Here is a 23,124-nt window from a genome sequence, read left to right as displayed (position 1 = left end):
AGAAGAAAAAAACAAACAAGCCCATTCAAAAGTGGGCAAAGGATATGAACAGACACTTTACAAAAGAAGACATACGTGAGGCCAACAAACATATGAAAAAATGCTCATCATCACTGGTCATCAGAGAAATGCAAATCAAAGCTACATTGAGATACCATCTCACACCAGTTAGAATGGCGATCATTAAAAAATCTGGAGACAACAGATGCTGGAGAGGATGTGGAGAAATAGGAACACTTTTACACTGTTGGTGGGAGTGTAAATTAGTTCAACCATTGTGGAAGACAGTGTGGCGATTCCTTGAGGACCTAGAAATAGAAATTCTATTTGACCCAGCAATCCCATTACTGGGTATATATCCAAAGGATTATAAATTGTTCTACTGTAAGGACACGTGCACACAAACGTTCATTGCAGCACAGTTTACAATAGCAAAGACCTGGAGCCAACCCAAATGCCCATCGATGATAGACTGGACAGGGAAAATGTGGCACATATACACCATCGAATATTACGCAGCCATCAAAAACGATGAGTTCCTGTCCTTTGTAGGGACATGGATGAACCTGGAAGCCATCATTCTCAGCAATCTGACACAGGAGCAGAAAATGAAACACTGCATGTTCTCACTCATAGGCGGGTGTTGAACAATGGGAACACATGGACGCAGGGAGGGGAGCACTGCACACTGGGGTCTGTTGGGGGGAAATAGGGGAGGGACAGTGTGGGGTGGGGGTTGGGGGGGATGGCATGGGGAGAAATGCCAGATATAGGTGAGGGGGAGGAAGGCAGCAAATCACACTGCCACGTGTGTACCTATGCAACAATCTTGCATGTTCTTTACATGTACCCCAAAACCTAAAATGCAATAAAAAAGGGCTGATAATAGCTATATGCCTTTTCCAAGAAAAACAAAAAGCACATTCACACAAATTTTACACCATTTCAATAGGTTCATAGACCTCAGACTAGAGATTTCTATCCTAATCTAATGTGTTCATAGGTCACAAATTTAAAGACAAATTTTATTTGAGTATAGGAATATGAAGGCAATATGTTCTGTCATACAGTGTGGCTACAACTAAATGTGTCATGGAAGCTTCAGGAAACATGAGGCAGGTCTTATAGTTCCAAGAAACATAAAAGGCACTTGTTAACCAACATGCCACTTCCAAACTTTCTGATGTAAAATAAATTTAGCAGTTAATCATTTCCTGTAATCCATAGAAGAGCCAGGGCAGATTATTCTAAATCCCAACGCACAAGAATTTAAGAAGGAAACTGTTAAGAATGGGATAGAAAAGGGGTGAGTTTTTGTATTTGATATTTTATATTCCTGCAATAAACCCCAAAATCTCTAATTTTGTTGATTTCTTGGTACCGTATAAAAAAAGTAAAGCATTCTGCTATGTATTAGTGACTAATTCTACATCAATTGCCTATTATATTTAATAATTCTGCAAAAGAGAAGAAAACTAGCAAGGTCTAAGCAGAGCCAGAAATTTCATGAAGTTATTAAGTTTGCTCATCACATTTTATCTATCTGATTGCACAATTAGAGGAATGGTGAGATCATGTCTACAAAGCCAAGTGAGACTCTCTAAAGAAAGATATTACAATAATGCAAAGCATTGCTTCACCATCTTAAAATGAAATATCATTGCCATCTATTTTTAAAGTTCTAGGAAAATTAAATAAACAGAGTTTTTAAACAGACTATGTCCAAAGGCAAGGGTAGACAAGGGAGTATTAATCCAGACTGTGACCAGTTGCTTATTGCTATGTAAGAAACTAACACAAAATTTAGTGGCTTAAAGTAACAATTTGCTTGTGCTTCTGTGGGTCAGTACTTTGGGCTACATTCATCTGGAACAGTTTCATCCATGCTTTATGTGGTGTCAACTCAGCTCACTCCTCTGTATGAGCCCTCAGCTGGGACAATTTGAATGATTGAGATGACTGAGCTGTCTGGGTCTCTCTCTACATGGTCTCTCTCATTCCTTCATAGACAGGGATCCAAGAAGACTAAAACAAAACCTTCAAGGTCTCTTAAGGCCTCAGCTCAGATCTCATATAATGTTGCTTCCACTGTATTATGTTGATCAAAGGAAGCCACAAAGCCAGCCTGCAGTGGGGAAATAAACTCTACCTTTTCACAGAGGAATTGCAAATAATTTGTGGCTGTTTTTGTCCAACAAAGATACTATTTCATAAAACTGTACTACATGCAATGCAAGATTTTTTTTTTTTTTTGAGACGGAGTTTCACTCATGTTACCCAGGTTGGAGTGCAATGGCACGATCTCGGCTCACCACTACCTCCGCCTCCTGGGTTCAGGCAATTCTCCTGCCTCAGCCTCCTGAGTAGCTGGGATTACAGGCACGCACCACCATGCCCAGCTAGTTTTTTGTATTTTTAGTAGAGACGGGGTTTCACCATGTTGACCAGGATGGTCTCGATCTCTTGACCTCGTGATCCACCCGCCTCGGCCTCCCAAAGTGCTGGGATTACAGGCTTGAGCCACCGCGCACGGCAAGATTTTTTTTAAGTAGAAAATAAAATGCACTTTATTAAGACTATTGACCTGAATGCTAAAGAGTGATAAGTGAGTAAATGTAGCTTGTGATAACTTGATGAACTACTGTATTTTGTTAAGGACAGGAAGTACAGAAAGATGGATGGAATGCTAAATATATATGATGTAACCATTTGGATAAATTATTCTAGTAAGTTCTAAAAGCTATAATAAACTGTTACCACTAATTTTAATGACGATTGTTAAGTTCATGAATTAGCAAATATAATGCCAATACTAACATCTAAGATAAAGTGGTTTTGTTTCAACACTGATTGCATGACATGATGAACCCATACACTAGTTAACTAGATCCAGCTGTCAAATGACATCACATAGCTTTTTTAAAAGAATAAACTTGTTTCAAGTACATAAAGTGGGTTGTGAGGTAGAATAACAAAAATCTTTTCACACTTTTTCAACTATCTCTCCACTTTAAACAGAAGAAAAAATACAGAAACAAGCCAATTGGAAATTTAACAGACTTGTAATTACAAGATGTGTATTATAGTCCTAATATACCACGAATTTGCTTCATGACATAAAATAGAGATTTCTCTAACACAATTACATTGGCAGTAGATGATACCTGTATAGTTCTTCCAGTGTTAATGTTACCGCATACACAGCTATGCACATATAAGCATAGATACATACATACATAAACATACATGCAGATAAAGAACTTTCAGAAAATAATGTTGTCTTTGAGAAACACACAATTAAAGAATTCATTTTTTGTTACTGTTCTTGGCACTTTATTCCCAACCTAATTGCTCACTAATACTTGTCACCCTAAATCTTTCATTTTAGCAAAAACCTTTGATATTCCATTTATACTGTCATAGTAGGCTTCTTTTAGAGTTCTCCTAAACAAATATTTTTAAATAATTCTAAATCAGATTGTCCCACCGTGATAACATCATAAAAACTAAATTTTAGAATTCTAGAAATAGAAGGATCTAGCTTTACTTTGGTTTTTAGCCATTAAAATGTATACTAATATAGCTTGCATTTACAGAGGTCTATTTACAAATATTTTAAACCACTGCTTAATGTTGTTTATGTATATTTAGAATATGTCTATAAAAACTGAAGGCTAATATCATTGCACCAATTTTCCTATAGAAAAATTGAGTAATAAATTGGTGGAGAACTTTCTGCCGTATTCTTAACAGATGATAGATTAGCAGATGGGAGACCAGATAATGGGAAATTTTACTCAGATTCAACATACTTCTTGCAAAGACAGGCAAAACTTTTTCAGTTCTAGAAACGTACTTTGGTAGGCTGACAAGTTTCAAATAAAACATGATTAACAGAGATTTTGGCTATCAATTATGTTAGAGTATTAGAGAAATGACTTACCCTCCGACCTGAAACAATAAAACAGACAAAATGCATGAAACAAAAATATTACGACATTAAGCATCAAGCAATATGAGACAATGATTCCTGAGAGAAGAAAAACAAAAGAGGTATACCCTAGCTATTCCAACCAACAGACTAGAGAGAGATTCTAGGATATACCACATGGAGGAGGAATCCAGAGGTATCCCTGTATTGAAGAAATAGTTCTTGAAATCCAAGGAGGCCAAGACTACTACAGTTTGTGGAGTAGGATACCAGAAAACAGACAATTATAAAAATCTGCAGAGGATCCCATTTGGATTTTCACAGTAGTATTGGTTAGTCTATAAGTGTAAGAAAATTTGAGGCTAAAGAAAACAGCAAAACCCAAAAGAAACAGAAGGAACAATTTTTGGAGATCACACAGATCAGAAATAGTCTCTGTTCCCCAGTCAGAGTGGAAACTCACTTAATCCATGAGATACTTTAGAGTATCGGAAGATATTGCCTCAACAGTGGGCCAAAAATAGCTTCAGACTAAATGCAGCTCTGGTCCTGCCTTAAAAAGTTTAAAAGCAAGCCTAGATGGATCAAACTATTTTAAAATTTTTAAATTGCATTCCAAAAGAAAGCTCAAAAATATGTATTAATTTTTCAAAACTATTCAACATTCAACAAGGGAAAACCACAGTGTCTGGCATCTAATAAAAAATTATCAGACTTGAAAAGAGGCAGAACAATGTGATTCACAATGGGGAAAAAAAATAGGTTAAGTGAAACTGACCCAGAAATGACAGAGTTGGTAGAATACAGACAAGTACATTAAATTATTATGTCTATTCCATATTTTCAAAAAGCTAGATAAAAACTTATACATGTAAATAAAAGTATGTGAGAAATTCTAAAAAACCAAATCAAGCTTCTAGATATAAAAAACATAGTGACTGAGGTAAAAAAAAAATATATTAAAATGTGATTAACAGCAGTTTAGACATTGCAGAAGAAAAAATGACTAAACTTGGTGACATAGCAAGAAAAACTATTAGAAATAAAGCATGAAAAAAAGAGATTTTTTTTCTAAATGAACAAAACAATAGTGAGTTGTGAAAGAACTGCATTCAACTGAGTCCCCAGAAGAGGTGAGACTGAAGAATTGGAAAACTGTCCTTTAAAATAATGGCTGAATGTATGTCATGATTGATGAAAACTATAAACCCACGGATCCTAGCAGCTTCATGGACACCCAGCCTAATAACACGGAAAAAATTACGCTAAGGTATGCCATAATTAAATTTCTTCAAAACTGTGAAAAAGAAAACAATCTTAAAAGCAACCAGAGTAGAAAGTATCATTATGGAAACAAACAAAAAAAAAAAATGAGACTCCGCTTCTCTTCAGAAACAATGCAAGCCAGAATATAATGCAACAATATACTTAAAGTACTGAAAGGAAAATAAAGTCAACCCAGAATTCTATATGCGACAATAAAGGCAAAATGAAAAAATTTTTGACTGACAAAACCTGAAGGAATTCATCACCAAAAGGTCCTCACTACAATGAATATTAAAGAAAGCCATTCAAGCAGAAGGAAAGGGATACCAAATAGGAAATCTGGATCTATACAACGGAATGAGGAGTGACAGTAAACATGAAGATCTCTCTTCTTAGTTTTTAAAAATCTTAAAATGACAAATTAAAACAAAAATGATTACAACGTTTTGTGGCTTTTATAACATATGCAGAAGTAAAATGAATGACAGTGATAACACAAAGGCCAGGAACCTGGAAATGAAAGCATATTGTTGTAAGAAAGGTTCTTATATACACATGCAGTAATAATGATGACACTTGAGGGTAGACTGAGACAAGCTTGAGATGTATACTATAAACTATCTAGCAACCATTAAAAATATAAAACTAAGAGTTAGAGCTAGTAAGCCAATAAAGGACATAAAGTGGATTCATTAGAAACAACAATCCAAAAGAAGGCAGAAAAGAACAAAGAGCAAATGGAACAGAAAAATAAATAGCAAGATAGATTTTGAAACCACCTTTGCAAAAATTATAACGTGGAAAATCATGATAGTGAAAAAGATCTAACTCTATCTTGCTTCTAACCATCAAGTTGTCCTTGTTCATTCCTGGGCCTAGGTCGAACTTTGGGAGGAACTTAGTATACAGTTTAACTTTGAAACAAAGATGACAACAACCCTTTCTCAAAACAAACCTTCTTCCTGCCTGTGGACTAGACTGCCTTTGCAGGACTAACAAATTAGCCACAAGATTAAAAATGATAGTTTAGGAGTCATGTGGCTGGAGGCTGCTAGATTCTAAACCTCCCCAAATTGCTTCTGGGAATAATAGCACTATTGTAAAACCTAAGATTGGTGCCTGAGATATTTTCCAGACATTGTACCCCATGGATTAGCTGGCACCACCCAGATCAATAAATTAGCTCATCTGGTCTTATGGCCCTTACCCAGGAACTGACTCAGTGCAAGAGGGCACCTTTGATTCCCTATGATTTCATCTCTGAATGGGCACTCCCCACTTTCCAACCCCTTACGTACCAAATTACCCTTAAAAACCCTGATCCCTAAGTTTTCCGGAGTCTGATTTGAATAATAATAAAACTCCAGTCTCCCATACAGCCAGTTCTGCGTGAATTAAACTCTTTCTCTATTGCAATTCCCCCTGTCTTGATAAATCTGTCTAGGCGGCAGGCAAGAAGAACCCACTGGTCCATTACGATTTTAAGTCAACCATATCAATAATCACATTAAATGTAAATGGTTTAAACACCCCAATTAAAAGGCAGAAAACTGTATTTTTTAAAATGTAAAACCCAATTATATGATTGTTATAAGAAACTCACTTTAAAAATAAGAATACACAGAGGTTAAAATATTTGAAAAATATGTGCAAAGCTATACTAGCCAAATATCATTAATAGGCTAACTGAATCTTCATCCAAGAAGCTTTTGTTATTTGTATGGATGAAAGCCTGATATCCTAGATGCTTCTTTTTTTACATTCTAGAACTACCTCTTATGATGGTAATTACACTATTTCCCCAGGGGTTCAAGAATGGAAACTGAAACTGGGAGATGAAAATGTCTTTGTATTTTATTTCTTTTCTTTCTGCTCTTCTTTCTGGTGACTGAACAGTAAAAGAAAACAGCAACATAATCTGGAGTTCTTTTTGCCTGGTGCACCAGCCACATTATGGATCTCGTATCATAGTGTATAGAAAGCCATGTTTGCTTCAGTGACTCCCAGCTTTCCTCCAAATAAATGGCTGTTATGTATGAAGACCAATGCCTACAAAGGTAAATTTAAGGGAAAATAATGTTTTAAGTTCATTTTGTTTTCTTTTTCGCTGTTTCTCTCATAAGGAAGTAATAGCTAGCTCAATTAGATTGTTTCATTACGCTAGATTGTGGAATATTGCTTAGTTTACTCAAAGATTTTTGTCAAATTATCTTTCAAGGAAAGTTGGTTCTGTGCATAGGTGAAGTGTCACTAACAAAGAAGCTAAATGAGTGCATATTCCAAAGAGGGACCTATGTTTCATTTAGCTACAGTTTACTTTCTTCCTATTTTATGATCTAAGATTTAATCATTCTTTCTAAAATTGCATACGTAGGGAGTGAGGGCAAGGGTAGGAAATGAATCAGCCAAAGAAACTAGATGTGTTCTGGATTAGAGCAAAGCTGCAGTGGAGGTATGAGATCCCTATGTATCTGAATTTGTTTGAAGAGAAGTTGAGGTAGGACAAGGAATGAATTCTAAAATCTTAACTTCAGTTGCAAGCAATAAGAAATGGCAAAGGGAGAATGATTTGTCCATTACATGAGTTCATATTACTGTTAATTCTGGCAAGTGCAACCAGACAACAGAGGATGTTAAATTGGAGGGAAGGATTTTGAGGTAAAGTGTAAGAGGTGAATAAATTTGAAAAGAAGATTAGACCACTGAACTGCAGCTCCCAAATTAACCCCAAGAACATCAAAAGCACAATCTCTCTGGCACCCAGCATAGACTAAAGAGCTTTAGTTCCTTTCTAGAGCCGATTGGATTTGACCCAGCGATTTACCCATTTGACTCACAATCTGAGAAGAATATTGTACAGGTAGCTCCTTTGTGAGCATTCAGATGAGCAGACTAAGAGAAAGAATACCAGTAACAAGGGTACCTTTAAAAAATATTAGTTTAAATAAACTCTTTTTAAATCTCCTTTGAAAACTCCCCAGATGCATTACTAACATTATCCAGTACAGCTACCTCATATTTGCTCTTCAAGGGCAACTTGTCAATTCTCAAAATAATTAGATAACAGTCAACACATGGGCCCTATGTTAGCAGAGCAAAACATTATTGAATTATCTGAGCATTTAAGACAAACATTTTGCAGCGTCACAGAACTGATCTGCATGTGAGTTGAGGAGGAGCGTTCATGATGAGTAGAACTTTTTCATTGTTTGAAATTCCACTGAATACGAGATTGCCATATTATTCTTATTCTCAGGTTGAAAATAGAGAGAAAGTCTAGGTGATAGGAGGCCAAAGTATCACATAAATCTGAGAAGATCTGTGTTCTTCCACAAACAAAGTGTCAGTTTTGAACAAAAACAGAACTATCTCTCGTCTTCATTCTGATATTCAGTCCCAGATAATCTGCGATGTGACAGGTCTTGACCCAGTATTGGGGCTAAAGCAAGTTAAGAATTATCAAAACAACTTGGCTCAAGCATTGCATGTGGATGATCATAGGATGATCCAGTTGTCAAATGAAACTAATTATCTGTTCTCTGGGTTTCACATTTTCTTTAATTGTATTAGATTCTAATTTCTTACTATGTTTCTGAAAGACTCAAATTATTGCCCCCTTTCCCACAAATATATGGAAATACTGCCTACCTGTCAATATATTGGTCTCGTAAAGGCCTCTTGGAAAGAAACCTGCTTAAACCTTCACATTCCTCCACCTTCTTCAACAAACACAGTTCAAATCCTCAAGAATTGAAAAGAATGTATGAGAGAGTTGAGGACATTCAGTTCCAAATTAAATTCATGCCTTCTCTAGTTATCAGAACAAATGATTTGAAACTTTTAAAATTAAGAATGTTTTCTTCCCAAGACTTATTTGTTACAGCTCAGGTATTCTGTAAAGTCCATCATTCATGCCAACAATGTAATAACTTAAGGTATAGTCTGCACGTGATCCAGAGAGAGATCAAATGTGCAGTGGAATCGGTAAATATTAATATTTACTAAGTTGAAGGAACAGCCACAAGGCTGAAAAGCCAAGCCAAAGAGACATGAAAAATTAATCCTCCATTGTCCTCCTGACAATTACCACAGTCAGAACCCTAAGTTTGCTTTTCCTAAATTCCATATTTCATGCTTCTCAATTTTCATATGTATTATGGAACCCTGATACAAGGAAAGATATACATTAAAGTCAAGGCAAATTAAAAAAAACTTTGAATCTTGCTGTCAGTTGCACTAAAACTAAGAATATGATTTTCTGAGTATGCAATGTTTACATTTGATATCAGTCTGGGTAGAAATCCTCAAGGATAATGACGTTCAATTCATTAAATTAGGCAGGAGTGGGAAGGTAAAAGTAGGATGTTCCATAGTTTAGATATGAGAAGAGACACCAGGGTGAGAAAATAAAGAGAAAAGCAGTTTAGTAGGATAATAGCTATCGTTTTTTGAGCATTAACAACTTTATTTCCATCATCTCTAAACCTTACATCAACCCACAAGGCAAATATCATAATCCTCATTTTATAAATGAAAAACAGAGGCTCAGGTAATTTAAATAAGGACCAAAGTCAAATACTTGTACCATAGTCATATTTAAACAAGAGCCTATGTAATAGCCCAAGTTTGTTTCCATAAGCCACAGAGGAAGGAGCCCTGAAGGCCTCAAGTGGCCATTTATGGAGATTAGATGGATAATGGAAAGCCATAGGAGGTTTTTAAGGAAGGAGTGCTAACATAGGATCTGTGTTTGCATGAGTCCTCTGGCACTGAAAAGTGACTGAAAGGAAGCGCAGTTACAAAAATCTCTCCAAGAGCAGGAAGTTAGGAGGGCCTAAGTAGGGTCATGATAGCACATATGACAAGGCAAAGGCAGATGGAATGTAAGAGAGACATGGATGGAGGCAACACAGCTTGGAAATGCATTAATCAGAAATCGTCTTTGCAGATCAGACTCCCACCACTTGTGCCTGATATATACATATATCAGATCCTTCTCTCAGCCTAATGTAGACGTGCAAACTAAGGCAGATTCCTCCACATCCCTTCACAATAACAATAGCAGCTGTTACTTAAGTGGTTACTCTACGTTACAGCTGTGATAGTAAATATATTATGTAAGTTAATCTTCATAGCTAGAGATAGGTATAGTTATCAACCCATTTAATGATCAAGAAACTGAGGCTGCAAGCTAAATCGTTGACCCCAGCTCTGCACTGCATCAAATGTGTTAACCACTGAGCTGTGCTACCTCTCCTGAAATTGATCCAAATTCATTCCTTCCCTCCTTCCTTTTTCCTTCCTTTTTTCTTATTTTGAGCACCTTGTACTCAGCCCCAATATTTGTCATATGCAAGAATGTATCTTTAACCCATGTGATGTGAAGAATTACAGGAAAAAACAAGAAATAGTTATTCTGGATGATCCAAACACGTGCAGTTTTATGCCATGTACACAATCTCCCAAAGTAACACTTTTTTAGCTTATGAGGTGAAATAAGTGGTGAGGTACGTACAGAAAATCACATGAAGGCACCACCTTTCTACCAAGCTAGTAGATCATGCCTTGGCTCACAGCCTTTGCCTTATTTGATGTTATTGTCTGAGCATTGTTGATAGATCCTGGTAGTAAGTCTATTGAGGGCAGGAAGGAAGGCGAAAAAGAAGGAGGAGGTCAGATGTGGTGGCTCATGCCTGTAATCCCAGCACTTTGGAAGGCTGAGGCGGGCAGATCATGAGTTCAGGAGTCTGAGACTTGCCTGGCCAACATAGTAAAACCCCATTGCTACTAAAAATACAAAAAAAATTATCTGGGCATGGTGGTGGGTGCCTGGAATCCCAGCTACTTGGGAGGCTGAGACAGGAGAATCGATTGAACCCAGGAGGTGGAGGTTGCAGTGAGCCGAGATCACACCACTACACTCCAGCCCCGGCAACAGTGTGGGACTCCGTCTCAAAAAAAGAGAAACAAACATGGTCCTTATTCCCAAGACATTCACAGGGGCCTCAAGAAAAAAGGCTGTGAGACATGATGAGGATGCAACACAAGGTGGGTGATAACAGCACACAGTACTGAGAGCCCAACGGAAGGCGTGGAGCTCAGGATCACCTACCTCACTGTGAGTTTGCCAGTGACTTCTCAGGATGTGATACACAAAGCAAATGCAACATTCCAATATGGTAGGCAAGAGGCCTTGAAATGGACAACTCTGTAGCCTATATTTACTTACCGATTGTCACAGAGCTTTGAAGTTTTAGCAGAAGTTAAGCAGGCAGAAATGGCCAGGTGAAGGGCAGGATTTCTATTGAAGAAAAAGTATGGGCAAAGTCCCAGTTAATCTCAGCATCCTTGCTCTGCACCAATGTTTAGCTTCAGGAAAGTTTACCTCCAGTACCACCATCTCTTCAGCTCTTGTGCACACTCAACTCTGAGGAGACATGCCCTGAGCATACCAATCAACCTGTTCTCAGTGCAGCCCCCAATGACCTCTAGGTTGTGCAATTCTATGGTATATTTCCATCCTTGTATTTCTTGTATTTCTAGTACACACTGTCTTGAAATCTGCTTCCCTTTTCTTTGGCTACTCCTTAGTCACCTTTGCAGAGACTACTATTGCTACCCTGTGTGTGTCACATCAATGTTGGTATTCCTAATACCTCTGTCCATACCTACTTTTTTCCTGACCTCCAAATGCCATCCCAGGCTGTCCTACACAGAACTGCCTCCAAACTTGGAGCTGCATCGCAGGCCTCTCCTGAAGCTCCAGACTCATATATCCAATTGCCAGTTGGCCATCATTGGAGATCTTCTTGAGAAACCTCAAAGTAAATATGTTCCTCAAACCTGCTGCTTCTCTTAAATTTCCTGTCTCATCACATTGTTATCCATCAAGTCACACTGTTTAAAATTCTAGACTCCTCCTCTCCACCCCAAAGTTGTGTGGATGCTTCTAAAATAGGTATCTACCTTTCCATTTTTAGTGCCACCCCTGAGATCAGGCCCTTACAACTTTTCATCTGGACAAATGCTCCAGTCATTCCCTGGTCACTTTCCAATCTGTCATCCAAAAAAGAAGCCAGAATGATTGGTCTCAGTTATATCATGCTTCATGTCACCAGCTGAAAACCCTTTACTGCCTCTCCAAGCCCCCGGGATGAAGACACTCCTTTGTTTGTCCAGTAGTGACCCCAGTCTACTTCTAGCCTTAGCTCGTGCCATTCTCACATACGATCCACACTCCAGCAACACCAAACTACTTCCTACTCCCCATTGCACCGAGATCCTTTATGCCACTGTGTTTTCCCATATGCTTTTCCCTCCACATGAAAACCGTTCCTCTCCTGTCTCCACCTGGTTCATTACTACAGGCCGCCAAGGATGTACCCAAAGGTTAAACTCTTCCCCATGCTGTCCTCTCCCAGTGGGCCTGTGTACTTTATCACTGGCCTGCTTGTCAACCTCCCTGAACAGTCTCCTTTGTTAGCCCACAGACAAAATGCATTATTAATTAATGCCTAGCACAGTCACTAGCACTTATCAGCACTCCATAAGTGCTTGCTGAGATAATGAATGAATAAATATGCCCCTCTTCATGGACGTGGCTTGCAGAATCTTGCTTTCCCTTGCTTGTAGCCCACTGGAATGTATGTAATCTTCATATGAAAATGTGCTGAGATATTATTTTATATTGACATAATATTTTAAAGATACATTATATATTGACATAACATTTTAAAGATAGTCCAACCAGTGACATTAGCTGCCCCTTTGCGGGTCAATATTTAGAAGCCACAGCAAAAGGCTAATGTACATTTAACCTTATGCCAGGTTTTCTTTGCTTTGATTTGGTTTGGGGGATTCTTTTTTTCTTTTTTTTGATTTGGAAGGTTTTGTTGTAATGAAATTATAGACAGCAATTTTTTTCACTCTTCCATTTATTTGCCTGTTTTCTAAGTTCAATACATTCATTTTACTTCATTAGTAAACCTTATTTAGTTCCATAGTTCTATCTTTACAACACCATTTTGAATTCTGAATCTGTCATTCAGTATACTATTACTAATCTCAGTTTAAGACATTTGCATATTAGGTAAGTGATATATATCTCTCTCCCCAAGTTGTGAAGAGAAAAAAAAAAACTTGGAACAGAAACTTGAAGCATGCCACTAAATCATTGCCTCCAGTTTTACTCATTTACTAATCCTCATTCTTGTGGTAAAATTATTTAATTAGAGGTTACGGCCTACTCTCAGTATTCTTGATGAGGTGTCCTGAAAAACTCTACAACATCATTTGCCTGTATCATTTAACTTTTATCTAAGTCTATTAATGCTATCAAATGGCATGTGAGGTTAGTTTAACATGACTTGTTTTTGCTTCCAAGTGTTCGTTACTCTGCTTCATCTCTAAAACTGTTTATCAACAAACATCAAGTTCACATGTTGATACATTCAGGACCCACATCTTTCCACTTTCTAAAATCTAGCACATTTTCCATCTCTTGGCATCTGTCCTGCTAAATCACCAAGTGTGTTTTGCAATCCCTTCTTCAAGAAATTGCAGTATTGTGGGATGTAATTCCTCCAGGCCAGAAACCTTAAAACTCATTAACACAAACAGAGATTCTCTGTTTCTTCAGTTTCCTCTTTACCAGGATTTTCCTACCCTTTCCTATTCGAAACTAATTACCTTGATAGAAAAACCAGGAAGAAAATCAAACCTGCATAGTAGTACATTCTTTTGGTCATCAGATCAACCTGAAGCCACTTGCCCCAGGCATTTGACCAAAGGCATTGTCCTTGCACCAGGCAAATCACATGTCTGTTGGCAGGTGCATATAAATTAACCAAATATTTTGGATCAGGCTACAGCAGCTTTCTCATTTCGACCTGTTCTGTAAACTTAGAATTGTTCTATGTCCTTCTGAACTTCAGCTTCCCTAACACTACATTTGCAAATTCTCAGCATTCTTTTCCTTTAGGTCCTTGGTTAATTAACCCTCCTTTCACCTTTTGTCCTGTCCCTTTAAAAAAAAAAAAAAAAAAAAAAAAGATCCCTCTTATACTCCCTTCCAGCTCTGTCAGTCTGTATTTCTAAGACTCCAGCAGATTTCATTCACACTTTTTGCTAAGCCTAAAATGGTGTCATTAACAAACATGTATCAAGCACCTTCCTCTACCAGTTTTCTCAACTACTACAAATTTCACTTCTTGCAAGCATTAGCACATGCTGAAAATCTGCTCTGACACAAGCACTGCAGAATTTCTCACCCTGCTCAGGCAGGTGCCTGACCTGGGAATCTGGAGAAAATCATGTTCTAAACAACTTGTTCTAGGTCCTTTCCTCCATCTAAACTTAGAGCCCCTCCTTGACCCTGAACCATACTTCATATCCTGTAAACTCTTTGTATCTTCACTGTTACAAAGCATTGTGTACATCTGATCTTGAGACAGAAAAGTACAAGTTTATACTGATGTTCACAGTATAGTAAAAGGAGTTTTCTTAATCCCCCAAAGAGCCAATGTACAGCTTTTCCCTTGTATCGCAGATGTCATTTAGGACCACATGGCCCCATAGACAAGCACGAAAAATGATAAACTAGGCTCAAGTCTTCATAACTTCTCCAGAGGAAATTCCACTGCCGTCCCATGATAGCTGCAAATTCTCAGGGGGTGTACATTTCACAGCAACCTTTGGCTCCAAGATTTTAATTTTGTCGTTATTTAATTTATTGGTGAGGTGGTCATCACCTTACCAACACAGACCATGGTTAACTTTTTCTCAGTTTTCGCGGAAAACAAAAAATACCCCGTAAGATAGCCCTGTGGGGCAGCTGCCACCTTCTTGCTTCCAGCCCCAGGATGAAGCTATCTGAGAAGAGAGGAAAAGCAGTCTGGAGCGTAAGGTTCTGTCCCTGGGACCTTCCCTGCCTCTAGATCCTTTACTTGGTGCATAGAAGTGAGAGGTTGTGTCTTCTCACGAGGCTGACCAATTTACTTCAGCTATAACTGGGACGCATTCACTTTTCAACTTCTCTTTATCTCCTTTGCATGCTGCCTATATCCCATGTGTTACCCCACAGGCACAATACAACTTGTTCATTTTTAGCATTTCAATAAAGAACACAATGCCAATTCTTCAGAACTGGAATTTCAGGCTGGTCTTCAGCTGCCCATTTACAGATTCTCTTTCAGTTCAACTGCTTCTATAAATGACTGATCGTATTCATTACATGTTCTGCTTGTTTTTTTTTGTGGGGGGGGGGGGTTTCCCTAACTTCCTTCTCAGAAAGTAACTTTAACTTCAATCTTGAAGATACCATGCAGTTACCTCCATTTACTACCCACAAGGGGCTAAGCTAAATGTTCCTGAAGGTCCTTTCCAGCAGTAAAATTTATGACTCTGTATAAGAACCAGTTTCACTATCTGCCACAGATTACACATAAATGCTTTTCTTTTATCTGAGCTTATGTCAGGTGGGGCATCCTCTAAATCTAAAAGCAAACCCATTTTATTTAGGATCCTTTTAGAACAAGCAAAACAAAAACAAAACAAGTAGCTGGAATATAACTTTTGTTTTTTGGTGTTTGTTCTTTTTTTTTTTTCTTTGCTTTGTAAGAATGGAAAAGGGAGTCTTGGTGCCCCCAAATCAATCATTTTTACTGTTAGAAACATTACTTGATATGATTTATTTCATTACAGAATAGATTCTAATAAGCATTCAGAGTAACACATGATGGTTAACATTAAGAGCAAAATAATGAAATCTCAACTGAGTGAGATCTTGGTTAGTACATCTAACGCTAAAACCTTGTATCTTTTATTGGGCCTGAATCCCATTGGTAAAATAAATCAATAATGTAACACCTGGTCCTGCACTGAAGGAAATTTGGAAATATCTTGTTCCACACCTAGAAAAGCCTTGCAGCTGCAGAACAGAGCAGCACTGTGAGTGTTCCTTTGAGGTTATGACTTTTTCAGTTAAGAGGAGAGGAAAAGCACAGGTGGTATGTGTCTCCCTTGTTTCTAACAGCCACCGAGGCAGAGGCCACCGCACCGCTGAGGCTGATGCTGGCTGACAGTGGCAGCATATTGCTTGCTGGATGTGATGATACAATTCAGGGAGAACCTCTGCAGCCCTCATTATCTGCTGCTGTACTCACTCAGGGCCGCCTCTGCTCCCTTCAGTAGGAGGGGGGATTATTAAATATAATTCTACTAATTGTGGCTTGGTGGAAAAGTTGGATAGGTCCAGAATCAGTGCCCCAAAGGAAGAACAACATGAGGTAAAGATTGGAGGGCTTTTATAGTGGTACTTGAAGATAATTATAGATATAGAAACCAATTCCAGAGTGAAAATAAATTCAGCCAAGCCCAGACTGTTTTCATAATACAGCACAGCTCCCTTTTAATGTGAAACATTAATTGATTTTCCCTGAGGGGGGAAAATTCTTGCAATCTCAGACTCCTGGACTGAGCCTCAGGCCTAGGGCACCAAGCAGCAAGTGGGAACTTAAAGAAGCCTCAAGCGTCTGTTGCAACTTCCTATCCTCTTGCCAAGGTAGCTAGGCTGTGGAATATCTTATTTTGGGTTCTCCAGAGAACTAATAGATGGTCAAAATATCAGACTCTTCAGTGTATACCACATTTTATAAAAATGATATTACTGTAAATTGGTTCATAACATTATAACAGACCCAAAAGTAGATATTGTACATGATGATACTATCCATCACTATGCTTTGGTACATTTAAGGTGCAATTCAGTTAATGTCAAAGAATTTAGTTTTTCTCTTTAAAATATCATGACCCAGAATCTCTGATAAGCATTCTGAGGCAGAGTCATTTTAATTCTACAAAAAGGATGATGAGTACACTTTAGATGGCCTTTTTAATGGGTTAGAAGTGGGCAATAAAATCTCCAAGAGAGCATTTGCCATTGGTTGGCAGTAATAGACTCTAGGTTTTTATTTTACAATCTAAGATTTCTCTGACTTTCCTAGATGCAGAGAAATAGCCCTGGTTACAGGTGGCCATTATCTGGATACATCCTTGTAAAAAGCACATCCTAAAGATAGTTATGAAGCAGTCACTCAAATCTGTGGCAACCTGGCAGAAGAACATGAATACAGGCAGAAGAGTATACATATATGAGCCACACTAATAATTCAGTGTTTTGTAAAATGTGGAACATATATTCATGACAACCTTAACTGGTGCAGGAGATGGTTTTGGCTATCAAATAGATGTAAGATATAAACTTTAATACCAATGAATCACTGTATGAGAAAGTTATTCTCTGTTCAGTCTATCAAGGTACCTTATAAGCCCCCAAAAAAATTCTGTTTGGTGTTTCTCTTTTGTATAAGTCTCTAAAATTTGCCAATCTCTCCTTTTTCCAGAAAGATAGCAGCATCAAGTATCAGCCTGTAATTAAATAATATTGTTTGGTCTTTACTGTATGGACTTTCACAATAACTTTTCATTTATGAAATCTACAACTGTTTTTCTATATATGACAGCAATAACGTTTCCCCTTAAATATATTATATTTGAAGGAGAAGTAGGTTCATTCTAGGAAAAAAAAACTGTTAGGTGAAAAACAATACAGGAAGCATATGCATCTGGCAAAAATAGTGAAAGCGGAAGATGAATAACCAAAGTGTAGGAAGACCTGCAATGCCTAGGGATTGGGAGCAAGATTTCACCCTCTCCCAACTCTTGCCACAGGGGCTGGATAAATGTTGCAGAGGCTGTCCTGTGCATTATGGATGTTTATCAGCATCCTTGGCCTCTACCCATTAGATGCCCAAAGGACCTTTCTCCCCATGTTATGACACAAAAAATGTCTTCAGACTTTTCCAAATGTTCCCTGGGGGAACAGAATCATTCTGGTTTAAAAATAACTAATTTAAAGCAATATGGTATCTGAGTAAATGTTTCAGTTAGAAGGCAGACAGAGAATAGTATTGGGCTTCATGGAAGTGACAATGTGAAGAATTCTGGGAGTGAAAGCCATCAATCAGAGCAAAATAATACATGAAGTCAGAGAACGTTTTGTAGATACATTTTAATAAAGGAAGATATTTCCTTGGAGGGTTTCTCCCATCTACTGGTTCATTCAAATATATTAAGATCAACCACACTACGTCCAATAAAGGGTTCTAGGTATGGATCCCAAAAATGAGGTCACTGACGCTGTTTGCCTTTACAATTCATTTCTTTATCCAACCAGAGAGTATAATGGTTTTGTAAACCTTCAGGGAAAAAAATGCCACAAGATCTAGCTTGCCAATCTGGCATGACTCAGTAGGCTGAACTGGCCTGGCTTTTTTATAAGGTGTTTGGCAGGCTGAGTATTTAATTTCATTCTTTTATTTTATGTTTTGGGTGCACATGCCCAGAGGCCTTTGGACAATTGCCTCTTTTTTAATAAAGCTAATAAATGCCCAAAGGAAATTTACCTATAACTAAACTGACATAACAAAGCTGACACATCAGAGGGGTCAGGCATGAGAGATTCCAACAATTTATATAAATGGAGGAAGCTGGCATAAATTTGGACTGTCTGGAGTTATTACTCAGTCATTGGCAGCCTTCCAGGCTGTTCATAATTTTAAATAAATTCTGATCTTGGTGATGTATACTTATTGATCAAGTTTTCAGAAAGTCATCACTCTGTACTCTTTGACTACATATTGATCTGAAATCTCTACAGTTCCTGAGAGAGGTCTGGCATTACATTAGCTATTATGTGTACCACAATTTATCCTTCTATTTGAATCAAGCCTGTGGATAAGTGACTCATTCTGTTCCACTTACCGTGGAGAGAGACCTGGATAGCTACTGAAAAACTAGATTCTCAGGTCCTATCTCAATTCATCACTAATCTTCTTTAGTCATTTCATTTCTCAAACTCTGTTTCTCCTAAAGATTAAAAAAGTAAATGGTGTCATCTATGGAAAAGAAACACTAGGTTTATATTATTTCAAATTCCTGTTCTAAAAATATGTTGTCTTCTTGTACAAAGACCCTGCTACAGACTTATCATTCATGATTTGGAGTTTTTGTTTTTGTTTTTGTTTTTTCTCACATGGCAGTCAGTGGATAGCAGGTTTTAAGGACAATCTAACCCAACTTCCCTTGTAAACAATGGGGCACATTTCTAAAATGGCTGGCTGGAATAAGAGGAATATCCAGGGGCCAGACAACAGCTTTTCCACATATAAAGCTGACCGACTTAAAGAGATGTACTTGTTCATTAATTCAACAAACATTTATTGAATGCATACTCTCTACAGAGTCCTGTGCTACATGCTAAAATTTGCAACAGTGAATAATAAACTGCTCCTACCTTTGTTTACCCCAGGTACTAGGAAACTCTGCTCAGCAGCTAAAATAACGTACAAGACAAATGACTGTTATTCTATCACACTTAGGATGCTTCATCTGGTAGTGCTGCCTTAGGAACTGAGCTTCCACTGAGTGAAATGCTCAACGTTTGTGGTAGAAATAGTACATGATACTATCTCTTCCCTCCATATTTATTCAGATTTTATGTGTGTATTCGATGTTCTAGAAATTCATGCTTTACAAGCTCAGTTGGTCCCAAGTAGCTGGTACTTAAAAATACTTACTTCATCCCCAGTTGATTATCTTTCTATCTTTCGGAATGAGGTTTTCCAAGTTTTTGTTTGTTTGTTTGTTTTGAAACAATGTCTCACCCTGTCACCCAGGCTGGAATGCAGTGGCACAATCAAGGATCACTGCAGCCTCAACCTCCTGGGCTCAAGAGACCCTCCCACTGTAGCCTCTCAAGTAGCTGGGACTAGAGGCATGCACCAACACACCTGGCTAATTTTTGTATCTTTCGTAGAGATGGGGTTTTGCCATGCTGCCCAGACTTGTCTTGAACTCCTGGGTTCATGAGATCCACCAACCTCAGCCTCCTAAAGTGCTGGGATTGTAGCCACCATACAAGGCACCCTTCTGATTTGTATCCAAGAATGCTGTCCCTAATTCATGGAAATAATTATCAGATTTTCTCACCTTCCAGCCCCTCCTCTTCAAGATGTCCCCTTTTCTTCATCCCTCATTTGTTTCTTCTCATTTGACTTAAATGAGGTGGTGGTCGTTCTCCAGAAAACCCTGAACTGTGTATGACTACCCTAGTCCTTCCTGGTTCATGTAGGATAATGCACCATCAATCAGCCGATTATTTTTTTCCATATTCTGTTTCTGTGGAAGCCTGTTCTTTTGCTTGTTGTCACCCTATTTCTTTATAAAATAAAAGTAACCCTTTAGCCCAACAATTCAATTCCTGGGAACGTATCTTAGAGCAACCCTCATATAATACATAGGCCCATAATCCAAATCTTTTCCAGGATTTCTCCCTGCCAATAGTCCTAAAGACTCAGATGTTGTCTCTGAGAAATTTTGATCCCCCTCATTTTAGACTTGATGATATGTGGGCTCTTATATCCAGGATGTATTACTTTTTTAAGAAAAACAATAGCATTTTTTTGAATTCCGATAACTTTTCACTATATCCAATTACTCATCCAATGCTATGGATTCTACTTCTGAAATGATGCTCAAATCTAACCTTTCCCTCCGGCTCTAACCTTTCCCTCACTCCTGCCCATGTTCAGTACTTCTTCAGATATTAACAGATCAGTCACAGGATCTTGATTGAACTTCTTGCCTCTGTATTCAGCACTTTACAATTCTCCTTCCACAAAGCCATCTCTTCTAAAACCTTAATTGGATCATGCCATTGTCAGCCTCAAACACCTTCAGTGGCTTCCCATTATCTACAAACTAAAGTAGGAGCGTCTTACATGGCATGTAAAGCCTTGAGAATATGACCCCAACATCCTTTTCTAGTCTTTTCAACTCCATTCATCTTCCTCCACAAAAATTCATTGTAGCCATACCAGACTTCTTCTTTGAACAGGAGCTTCTGCCCTTCATTCTTTGTTAGTGCTTCTTCCAAGAACTGGGATTCCCTCCCCCCTCCATGTCCGGCTAAATCCATACCTTACTCATCCAAATCACACCCAGCCCCTCCTCTTCAAGATGTCCTTCACACCCTGTGAAGCTTCACTCAAGCCACTCATTAGAATTAGCCATTCCTTCTTTCACTGCAATGGTCTCATCTGCCTCCAATATTATACTTGCCATGCTGTGTCACAATTACATATAGAGTGTTACATTCCTTGAGATTATGAGATTTTGGAAGTCGGAGGCTATTTTTATTAATGTTTGTATTATTTCCACATTATATGCTGTAATATGCAGCATATACTAGTTGTTGAGTAAACATTTATTTAATGAGAGTTATAGAATTACTCATATCAACATTGAAATTAGTATCTGATTATTTTTTGAGACGGAGTTTTGCTCTTGTTGCCCAGGCTGAAGTGCAATGGTGCGATCTCAGCTCACCACAACCTCTGCCTCCCGGGTTCAAGCAATTCTCCTGTCTCAATGTCCTGAGTAGCTGGGCTTACAGGCATGCACCACCTTGCCCTGCTAATCTTGTATTTTTAGTAGAGGGGGGTTTCTCCATGTTGATCAGGCTGGCCTCAAACTCTCAACTTCAGGTGATACGCCCGCCTCAGCTTCCCAAAGTGCTGGGATTACAGGTGTGAACCACCACACCCAGCCAGTATCTTATATTAACTTAGTATTATGTTCTATTTCGATTGCTTTAGTTTTCAAACTTTACACAAAAGTATTACAGCTAAAAGGCTTACATGTGTTTTTAAATTTGGTTTTAAATTTGAGGGAAAATGGAGCAGAACAAAATTTTGTTCATAAATTTGGCTCTTTGAAACTACATATTTAATATTAACAATAATAGTTGTCTTTTATCTGCTAATGCCAAGCCCTGATTTAGTATCATGCATTTATTATATCACATAGCTTTATTAAAAAAGAAAATCTCTGCAATAAGTACTATTTCATCCCCATTTTGCATATAAAGAAACTGAATCCCAGAAAAGTAATTAGCTCCAGGTCATACAGACATGTGGAACTGCCAGGCATCACAGGCAAATTTATCTGATACTACAACCCATGTTCTTCAACTCTGTCCCACTGTGTCCTCATTAACTGCGTTAGAAAGAGGATTATGAAGGCTAAGCAAGGACCCTGAGAACAGAGCTAGACTGGAGCAGACGGGTGACACAGGGTATGCCTCAGGATGTCCCAAGAAAAAGGTTGCACATTGATTAGAAACATGGAGTAAGGCAGGAGGAGAACAACGGGACAGCAGTTAGGTCACCAGGTATATGGTAGCTCAAGAAAATCCTTGCAATGTGTGAACTTATGGTTTGGAGTAGGTGGCCTGATGAAATGGAGCCCTTCCCATGGATTGCTTCCTTGTTTAAGCTGCCCTTCCCCCAGTCCCTATTTGACAAATCTTGAAAACTGCCCTAAAAATGTCAATGGAGCCTCTATTCATTTTTATCAGTTTTTTGTTTTTCTCACATTAAAGTATACATTAAGGACTAGAGAAACATAGGTCATTTAGTAACAGTTAGTGTCATTATTACATGAGTCTCTCAAAGTGGCAACCAGCTCCATACATTTTTTCACCTTTCTCTGAAAATGTTTCTGTCCTATATAGGAGATTTCTTCAGAATAACACTCTTGAGATCACAAAGAGAGAAGGAAGAAATGTTTGCGAGCAAACATTTATGTTTGTCCTGTATTACTCGAGCTTTCATTTCTAGGTGGGTTATTTTGTGTTGTGTAAGCCAAGGAGTGTTTGTGTTCTGTTTCACATAGCCTAGGAATTCTATATCCAAATCTACAGCAACTCCTTTTTTCTCTCTTTTAAATTTATCCTCAGAAGCCCTTTCTTCCTTCCCTTTAAATGTATCTCTCATAACTAAGTGGCTGTGGGGGAAGGGTCCCAAGAT

The sequence above is a fragment of the Cebus imitator genome, unplaced genomic scaffold, assembly GCF_001604975.1.
Source record: "Cebus imitator isolate Cc_AM_T3 unplaced genomic scaffold, Cebus_imitator-1.0 Scaffold303, whole genome shotgun sequence".
Taxonomy (NCBI): domain Eukaryota; kingdom Metazoa; phylum Chordata; class Mammalia; order Primates; family Cebidae; genus Cebus; species Cebus imitator.
Note: the sequence above shows the minus strand (reverse complement) of the source record.